We start from the raw sequence: 10,499 nt of genomic DNA, 5'->3' as shown, positions 1-10,499 counted from the left end.
AACTCGTCTTGACGTGACGTCATCAGCTCGCGCATCACAGAATGTAAACAACACTGTATAGAGCTCATTTACCAACGAACATTTCTACTAAAGACCGGGCAAAAAGTGGGGGGAAACTATTCTGCACCCCGTGCAACTGTGTGTTGAGCATAAGAGAAAATCACGTGCGACCCACTTTGATTCATTCAAACATTCGAAAATGCTTTCTGCTGCTGCGGACAAGAAAGCCATTCAACTCATGTTCACCGAGGCATCAACCTCCAAAACCCTTTCGAGGGCTACAAGAAACGAAGTGAGTAGCCTACAAGATTGAAGCTGGTCAGATAACGAACGAGTAAATGAAAACAGAATGAGGCGGAGAAGTGTGTGTGTGTGTGTGTGTGGGGGGGGGTGTGTGTGAGATTAAAATAGCCCAATTGCTTTTACAATAAATAAACATTGAATGTGTTTAATTGAATAGTAAAGGGGTTTAACGTTAGTGGCAGGGTGTGTGTGGGAGAGAATAAATAAGACAGCCCAATATTTAAAAAAATTGTTATTCTTTTTCCCCGCATATTTAGCATATTTCGCAACTTTCCGCATATTTCGCAACTTCCCGCAATTTCACCGCATAAAATCACATAAAAACCCCGCATGTTTAATCGCATAATCAAGGAATTTAGCCCACATAATCAAGGAATTTAGCCCACATAATCAAGGAATTTAGCCCGCATAATCAAGGATTTTTGCCCGCGTTTTTCTGGAGGGTCTAACTTTAAAACGTGACTATGGGTCGTAATAAGCTGCTGAACAATCGACCTATTTGGCTGTTTTTTGTAGGAGGACAGGCTGAAATGAACTCAAAGTTGTTTGGCTTTTTTCATTTAATGTGTTGACAATAGGAGAAATATAGAATATCAACACACTTATGTTTTAAGGACCACACTACTGTTTTTGCATATTTCAGCTCTTGAAGAACAAATCAAATGCAATTTATATTAGAGCTAAGCATTTGGCACACCATAATGTGGTTGTTGTTTTACTGTTTCAGCCATTTTATTTTTCCATTTATTTTCATGGGTAATGAAAATCTGTTGGCAGGCTCTTAAAACTTTGCAATACATCATAGTGAAGTCTTTCTTGTTTTTCGTTTATTTATTTTTTGTCAAACTCTATAATAATTGTGGGGTAATTAATTGCAGAATTATTTGTCTCTCAGGCTCATGATGAGTCACTGGAGGATTAGTCTTCCATAAAAATTAGTGAGTGACAGTAGAAATGTAATTTTTGGATTATAAAGTATTCAGTAGGATGATGATGATTAATTCACTTCGGTTTATGTTATCTCTGTACAGTACATTGTTTTACATGTTTTCACCACCGCCAAAGAGGTTATGTTTTGAGTTATTTTTAACTTTTTGCCTCTTTGTTGTTTTGTAACCAAGATAATAAAAAACAACTGGCTTTATTTTATGAAACTTAGTGCATTGGCCATGGAATAACCTATTTTATTCAATCTACTGAAAGAAGTCATTCATTTTAGAATGATCCGTTTCCCTGGGATTTACACAAAATTCGTTTTTTTAGTACAAGAGAAAGAGTGTTAGTGCTACATTCATGTGAGATTATAATAATCGAAAAAAAATTGCATGCATTAAAAAACATTGGTACTCTTCCATTGTCCTCATCAATTTCCGAAATCCATCTTCCGTACCATTTACCATTGTGTGAAAATGAATGTCGAGCCAAATAAGATTTCCCCATCAGCCCGTTTCATCTGACAAATCAATGGGAGTCAATAGGTGTCAATGAAAGGACAATACTCAATCGAACCCCTCAACTACCCCGTATGTCTCACACATATCAATAGGTGTTTGTAGCTCTACATCAACTTGATGTGTGTAATGAAGTCTGTCCCTTTCTCTGCTCACACCTTTTAATCTTGTATTGACGTTTCTTGCCGGCCTTGTGATAACAGCTTATAAGTCACCTTTATGGCGGCAGCAAATAAAGTGGTAACTACAGCTGGTGAGAGGCCTTCAGAGGCAAAAGAGCCAGTAAAAAATAAGAAATATGTAATGGGATTCTCTTTATTTGTGATAGAAGAGGACTACTTTGCAGACAACTATTGAGAGAAAATTGAGGTGAGATTGAAATCGTTTTTGATGTCTTTCATTTCCAACTTTGATGGGAGGGGAGGTATTTTTTGACTCGGCTCATTGTGAGTACACCAGTCTGGCTGTTTTGTGATGGTTTGGCAAGCGGGAGCTGGGCTGGAACTGCAGGTGCAGCACAATACAGAACATCTGCATCTGTGTCCATGGCAAAAAAGCAGGCATTAAAACTGAAAAGCCAAAGCAAAATGGAACAGCATCTGTCCTCTGTGTTTAGAGCAGACCGACCCCTCCATTGTGATGCAGATAAGCGTCACCCCAGCAGCGCCTCAGGTGATTAACCAAACAGCGTTAGTGGAAGGTTGTATAAACAAACAGGTGTCCTCCTCTCCCTCTGCAGCTCATTAGAACTCCTCTCATTTTCTTCGGGTTTATTTTATTGCATCTTTATCAACTGTATAGGTTTGAAGGAACAGCATGCCCACTTGGCGCCTAACCGTGTAATGCGTGTGTGTAAATGTAGGCCTATGTGCATTTGTGCACCTGTGTGTGAGAGTGCACATATGTTATGCATAGAATCCCAGGCTTATCTGAGCTCTTTCTAATGGGGTGTGCAGAGAGCAGTTCTACATCTCTCGGTAAAATGTGACTCTGGCAGACAGATCATGTTGGCTAATGGCAGGTGAGCGATTGAAATGTTTCATGGAAAGGACAAAAGCAGGACATTTCGGCTCACTAAAAGTCAGCTTTTAACATTTCCCGGACAAAAGACAGCCAGTAGAAAAAAATATACAAAGGACAAGAACACAATGAAGTCTAATTTGTTTTGTGGCGAGTATTGTGAAGCAAGCGAAGTAGGGTGTGACAAGAGCTATGGTGGATGCTTTCTAGTATTTGTGTGTATTGGTTGTGCACACGGCGCCTCTGAGCTTTTGTTTGAGTTGTAGAGTGGGTGGCTTCACAGCAGGCTGCAAAACCACTGCATCAGCAACTTCTCTCTGGCGACCAATTAGCTTAGACATCCAAAAAAAAAAAGTCTAAATAACTTTTCTCCATTTGCATCTTTTTCATTTGCTTATCTCCTATTCAACCGGCAGCACTTTCTCTGCCTCCTAGGCTTTCTTGGGCTCCAGTGATGTCACACCTGCAAGATAATTGGATAAACTCAATTCAAAGCAGAAAGCTCATGGATACCAAGACAGTGAGGCAGCGTTTAACTACTGCAGAAATGGGGCACTGCTGAATACGTTCAGGAGAAAAAGAAATGGGATTGCTTCCCTGATACCTCTTGTGATTTGGGGGAATTATAAACGCATAATCATTATTTGATGAGCCAATTTATCCTGACTTTAATGCTTGGTTGTTTAGTCTTTACCATCTCTATGAGAGCCATACAGGCTTTGGGAGTAAAGGAATTCGGGATTGCGATACAAAAAGGTAACTACTTCCTTTCAGTTACCTAAAAAATATGATCATATATCAGATTACAGGTATATTTTATAGAAAGGTGATTATTGGAGGTTACAATACATTTTAAACATACATTATGAAGCACATGCACAATTCACGGGTCTCTCAAGTGAAGTGTGCAGCCATAGCTAATCTGCTAGTCATCAATCTTGTACTCTAGATCAATTAACTATTTTACTGAACGAAAATGTTGCCATCATTTTTCTTTTAAAGGAGAAAAGGGAAACAAAATGACCACTCAGTTCAAGCTGCTACTACACTGTCATTATCCAATGAGTCGACATTGACTTCGAACAAGCATTTACAGGTAAATGCTGCTATTATGTAGTCCAATACTTGGAACGGTTATGCGTACTGCCTGAATCTGCTCTTGGTTTTCCGTTAGGTAACCTTCATTCTTCTTCTTTTTAAATGCGGTAGGTTATTTGATTAACTTAAATTCTGTGTATGCATGCATATTTTCTTTCTCTCCTCTTTGTTTGCATTGCATTTGATATAGAGGTCATTCAAATGTAACAGGAAGTAATCGGGTACATTACTTAAAAATTGCGATACTACTTGAATAAGATTTCCATATTAAATTATTTTACAGATAAATACAAACTATAAACAGAAACAATTGTAAAGTAACACTCCAAACTCTGGGCACACATTGCTTTTGAACACCTGACAGTGTTAGAAATTAATGAAGTATTGTATATTAAAATACTGTAATTAGGTACAAAACGGGAAAAACAAAGAAACAAGACTACTGATTGTTTGCTAGTTTAATCTTCTTAAATCCATGCTGAAAGAATATTGAAAGATTCAATAACATTTACTCAGCATAACTGTGATTATCCGTCATATCTAAAGCGCTATTTTCATCCCTATACTTTGAAAAATATGCTTTATGAAGAGACTGTAGCTTCAAATTCATAGTTCATGGGAAGAAAACGCCACAGATGACACTCTGAGGCTTCTGGATCTAAATTGGGTTGGCAAAAACGATAGACGCGCCAAGAGCGGACAAAAAAAGTATGCTCCAAGAGAGGGCCTTTCGGTTTTTAGGTTACCTGAAGGATATTGAATACGTTTATCCGACACATTTGAAAAGGAAAGGGTTGGTGTGGTACTCAGTTGGTTGCAATCTGCAACATCATTGCTTAATGTCACTTAATCCTAAATACTCGACAATTTAGTACACTAGTTCATCCAACAATCAAGGATGTAGATGTTGTTTTGCCAACGATTGCAGTCAAAGGGATGGGCTCATTGTGACACTAAAAAAGATAGGTTTGGAAGACTAATTTTCTAAATGTGGCTACAAACGATCAAGAACAGAACTTGCGAACAAGCAAGGGCACAAACCTTTTTACATTTTGGTGAATTGTTTCAAAGGCCCTTTCAGCTCTGGGCCTACATGTATTGCTTTCTCCCACCTATTTTATGTGACCCATGTGTTTTATCAAGAGTAAAGAAATCCAGTCTTTCCGTGAATCTTCATAGTGCATACGTACACGTAGCAATTCTCAAACCCTCCCGACTGTCTGCCACCTCGGTGGATCAATTCTCCCTGAATCCAGATGAATTATTAATGCCCACATTCTGTTTTTTCTCACTGATGGAGAAATCATTCCAAATGGATTTTTTTTGAGCTCCCAATGAATTCATCAGCTGTTTAAGGTGTCAATATTATTCCAAGATATTGCTCTGGTAGAGAGAAGCGCTGATCAGTGATTCCTGACATTGTTGCTCTGACCTTGAGGCGGATACTTAACCCCTACACGCGTCGATACATATTCATGCTTGTCATTCACCCATATGCCAGCAGGCAGCCATGTTTACACAGAACACAGGATTGCAATGTGTTACATACAGTGGTGGCAGCATACATTGTGATCTGCAGATGGTTGTTTCTTAAACGGCTGTTGTGAGCAAAACTAAAGCTTAAGGAGGCTTGTACTGCTTCTCCTTCAAGTTTCATTACGACTTAATTAAACTTTAAATGTAATTATCCATCTTTAGAGGCTAAATGAAAGAGGATTCCCCCGCGAATGCCTCTATAATTCAGCGGGAAAGTGACTTAGGAGACAAATGATATTGTTAGCTTAATTTCAAGGGTGGTGCCAATGCTGCTCTGAGGCGGTGATTGACGGCTCTGTTTGTGCGAGATCTCAGCCAGAACAGGATGAATAGAGCACAGTTAGTGTTGCCAGCGGAGATCAATAGGCTACAGTCTCAGGTAAGCTCTGTGGCTTCACCCTTTGGGCATTTCCTGAAACAATGATAAATGCCAGGTGTTGGATGGCTTGAAATGTGATATTTTTCATTTGTCACATTATATCATGTCCCATTAGTGATTAAACAGGAAAAGAAATGAGGAACAGAGCCTACTGTGAGAAGTTGTTCCATTATCTCACAGAATAATTTTTTGCACAGCCTCGGTGGACTTTGATAACGCCGAGGCAATATCAACACCAGGATATTAGAAATTCATGTTAAAAGTTTTTCGCTCCTCCATTCTTTTGGTGAAATATCACCAGCTATGCGCAGTCAGTGTCAGCAAATTCCACATTGTCCCACAAGGTTTTATGTGTTGTGTGGAGACATAATATAGTGAGACACACATTGCATGTGGAAAGGAGGATGGAAACAGAGTGGGGATCTCAGTGCAACATGACCGCCTGCCTGTTGTAGCAGGAAGCCAACCACACCGGCCCCCCCGGGACCCATCAGCATCTTCAAAGGGACAACAAATGGCTTTACTGCCGGGTCCCTTATAGCAACCACAGAGGGAGAGGGGCTTAGGGAATGACCTGTAAACCAAACACATAACCACATTCAATCTGTTGCCTTATTAATCTAATCAACGGCTCGTTTAATGCTCCTCAGAGACAGCCATCACGGCAAGCCAGTGAAACTAGAACAGACAATGACAGTCTGCTCCATTAAAAACTGTTATCAGGACTACTTCTATTTCTAATTAAAGTGTAAAACGGTGGTGTAAGGGATTTCAAAAGTCGGCCTTGCTTCTGTGAAAACATGTTTTTTGAGATTAAATAGGGAAGGTACTAGTTGTTCGCCAATAACTGTCGCCTCATGTTTACCTCAACAGAAACAATGCAGCGGAGAGACCTTGAACAACTTCTCCGTGCTCCGTCGTGATGCAGCACTAATTGAACACAAAGGACACATATCAGTATGCATTTTCATATTTTATTCAAGCATCTGAGATTGATTCTTTGTTTGTCAAATGTGTCTGACTATTAATGTTTAACAGACATATATCCTCAATCCAGTAGGAATACAAGTGAGAGAAACCATTTCTCTATTTAAAAGGAAAGTGTAGGATCAAGGGGATTTATTTTGGCTATTGTTTCAATAGTGTATTATCACCTAAATAATTATTGTGTTTCAAGTGTACAGTTTTTTCTACAGTACATGTCTGTGTTTTTTGGTTACCGGAATGTCCCCGAATAAGTTATCTGACACATTTGGAAAGGGAGGGGTGAGCGGAGTGGTATTCAGTTGGTTGCAATCTGCAACCTCATTCTTAGATGCAACTAAATTCTAAATACTGGATCTTTTTGTAAACGTTCATCCCACCAGTAGGGAGATAAAGGTAGTTATGCAATAATGTCAGTCAAAGGGTTGGGCTCATTGTCACGCTTCACAAAAATATGGTTTGGAAGACTAATTTGTTTACAAATGATGAAGAACAGAATCCTAGAATGAGCCAAGTCACACACTATGTGAATTGTTTCAAGGACAAATCAGCTAATAATACCAACATGTATCTGTCACAATTCCTCAGAGACAGAATTTGACATCTTCAAAATAAATTGTTTTTTCCAACCAACAATCCAAAACCAAAAATATATTAAATTTACAATGACATAAAACAAACAAACCAAAAAAACCTCATACTACATTTTAATCTAGGTGCAATTGTAATGTTAGTTTTACAGTATAAAACAATAAGTATTTTTTCTTTATGGAAACTACGTTATGAGGCATTAGCAACAAAAATGTCAACGTAGCTTAATAAATGGGACCCGGGTATATCAAATATAACAATCAAAACATTACCAATTAAAACACATTTGAAATGCTTTAAGCTCCTAATGAGCCAGATTTGGAATAAACAAAGATAAAGTTGGCTGAAATTGGACTACAGAGTAAAGGCACATGAATCTAAACCGATTCCAAAACAGGAAGAGCTGACAGAAGGGTGGGTAGAGTTTTGGAATGTCTGAAACAAATGTAATGCCACATTTCAAATTGTAGGTTATGAGACCGGGCTCTGCACTAGTTTCCAAAGTGATCCGGAGAATCAGTAATGATGAGTGGGATGACCAACAGATGGCTTCTGCCCAATGGTAATATTGGAGTTTTTGTTTTTTGAAATGTGTCCTGGACTTGAGGATTTGCCACTCCAAATATATGATGACATTTAATATATCAAAATACATCATTATAACTGTCAAAACCATACAGTTGCACTTGTTTCCAATGGCATTCTCACGATCATATATTAAAATGAGGACACTAACTTTCTGTCAGTTTGCTCTAGTGTTCGGTAAATCCCCAAATTCTCCAGCTGCTCTCACTGTTTTATCCCACAGCTAAATAATGGCTCTGGCTCAGGCTGTATTTACAGGATAATGAATGGGTGCAGCTCTCGCTTTCGCATGCTCACACACACAAAAAAACAGTCGACAGTCACATCCAGGCCAAGATCAAACTAATATGGCACACTCGCATATTTGTAATCACAGCCACACATCCCTGAAAGTAATGATCACAGTGTGTCTGTTTGTATACTCACAGGGTTCGTGTTTGTCTCATTGAGCCACTATTGTTCCAATGATACAAACTGTATGCAAACACATTTGAGAGCAGAACATAAAGTTGGAGTTTTGATAGTTGTATGAGCTATTCAGGGTCAGAAGTTAAGTAACAAAATTCCAATAAATTAAATGCCATTCATTCGGATTTGTTTTGCTCCAAATCCACAACTGTATTTATTTTTTACTTAAAGGTGGGGTAGGTAATTTTGGAGAAACCAGCTAGAGTGCGCTAGAATTTGAAAATACACAGCCGGAAAAAATCTGCCACTTCCTTACAGAGCCCCTCCTCCAACACACACGAACGTGCACATGACCAATGAGGGCACGAGATAAGTTTGTGCACAGATGGAAGGCTGACAGGCAGGTAGGCCATCCAGTTATTTTTGCCGGGCCGGGTAAAACTATTGGTCGTGCCTTTTACAGTACTACGGCTTCCACAGATGACATTTTTTTATGGATTTTTTGTCAGAGCACTTCAGATATTCATTGCTATCGGGATGTTAAGAGCATTCCATGGAATATAACAAAAAGTGTATCTCGAGCCGGTTTCTCAAACTTACCTACCCCGCCTTTAATTAAGTTGTTTGTCAAGTGAAAAGTGTTCACATTTTCCACAAAAACAAAAGGTATTGTTTATAAAAAAGAAAATATGTTGTATGAATATAAATCATATCTTAAAGAATTTAAAAGTTCAAGAATTCAGGAACACCTATTGGCAATACACATTTATTTTGTCAACAAATGACACAATGTCACAGGGGAAAGGAAATTCAGGGGGGAGGCAGTTGTGAACAAAAAGTGAGGTTTCTAAAGTAAAAGCTGGAACAAAACAAGGGAACAAACCATGATGATGGAGAAAAGGGGAGCAGTAAATGCACACTAGGAATACACCAGAAACAGGAAAGTCTAAAAGCTGAATGAAACGGGGCAAGACATCGACTGGTACAATGACAACAGACTGAAGAAGACTTGGACATCACACACAGGTGAAAGGAATCAGGGTGGGGGAAACAATTACAAAAGCAGGACAATGAAGTGACAGGCAGTTAAAAAAGACAATAAATGACCACTTTCTGCATCGCGCAGGCCAAACTGTACAGGCCGACCCAAGTCACTTACTGCTTATATAAACATCCTTTTAACTGTAGTTGAGAGATATGATTCACAGGGATGCCTCAAATGTGAAATTGATAAATTATTAATGAGATGTCTAGAAGAAAGATTAAAGGATAAGTCTGGTTGTTGTTGTTGCCCCTAACCATTGAAAAACACCAATACCAACATTGAATTGATCCTTCTACAAGTATGGGGACTGGAGGTTGCTGCAGGAACACCATGGTCAGCAGCTGCGGTGCCATTGGCTTATATAACTTTATCCAAGACCAAAACTAAATAATCGCTGAAAGCAGAGGTCTGTGGTATCAAAATAAAGAATGCTTGATTGACAGTCAGTTCCTTGGTAATGTGAAAGGTTAAGTTAGCGCCTACGGTTCAGCATTATTAGCTAACCCAAGATTTTCATTCATTGCATACACCGTAGTTGTGTAAATGATATGTTAATAAACCTTTGAAAATCTTGAAATCTTGAAAGGGATGTGCAAAATAGCCATAATATACAGTCTTTAATTAACTATTAGTAGAGATTAACGAGTAATGAATATACTTTATTATTCGTTTCCATTCATGTCAATTGCAGATAAATGTTTAGTCTTCTCAAGCACCAAATATCAAATATCTCTCCTGATTGTTGGCACTTGACAATCACCTTCCCTGAATTTTACTCAGGTGTAACTAAAGTCTGATTTAAGGGTTGTTTATATTTCACATCATTAATCAGAATCTGCAAAGTAACTCAAATAAGTGTAGTGGAGTAAAAATACCAGGTTAACCTCTGAATTGTAGTGGAGTAGAATTACAAAGTAACAATGAGCTGTCATGTGGGAATATATTAATGCGCGGCATTAATATATACACATATATATTATACATATACATATATACATATATATATGGTGTTTTATTGTAGAAATCACTTATATCTTCTTGATTTTCTATATTTCTATCACAGACCTTCTACTTTCCCCCTATGAAAGTATGTACTCTT

General features: G+C 38.4%; 1 protein-coding gene across 1 annotated transcript in view; it reads right to left on the bottom strand.

The window, feature by feature from the left end:
* The window catches only part of LOC104942327 (survival motor neuron protein 1-like), an 18,259-nt gene that overhangs the window by 3,099 nt on the left and 4,661 nt on the right, over positions 1-10,499 (bottom strand). The window lies entirely within an intron of this gene.

This window comes from Notothenia coriiceps, unplaced genomic scaffold (genome assembly GCF_000735185.1).
Source record: "Notothenia coriiceps isolate Sejong01 unplaced genomic scaffold, NC01 NC01_scaffold00004483, whole genome shotgun sequence".
NCBI classification, from domain to species: Eukaryota; Metazoa; Chordata; class Actinopteri; order Perciformes; family Nototheniidae; genus Notothenia; species Notothenia coriiceps.
Note: the sequence above shows the minus strand (reverse complement) of the source record. Positions and strands in the feature narration are given on the sequence as shown.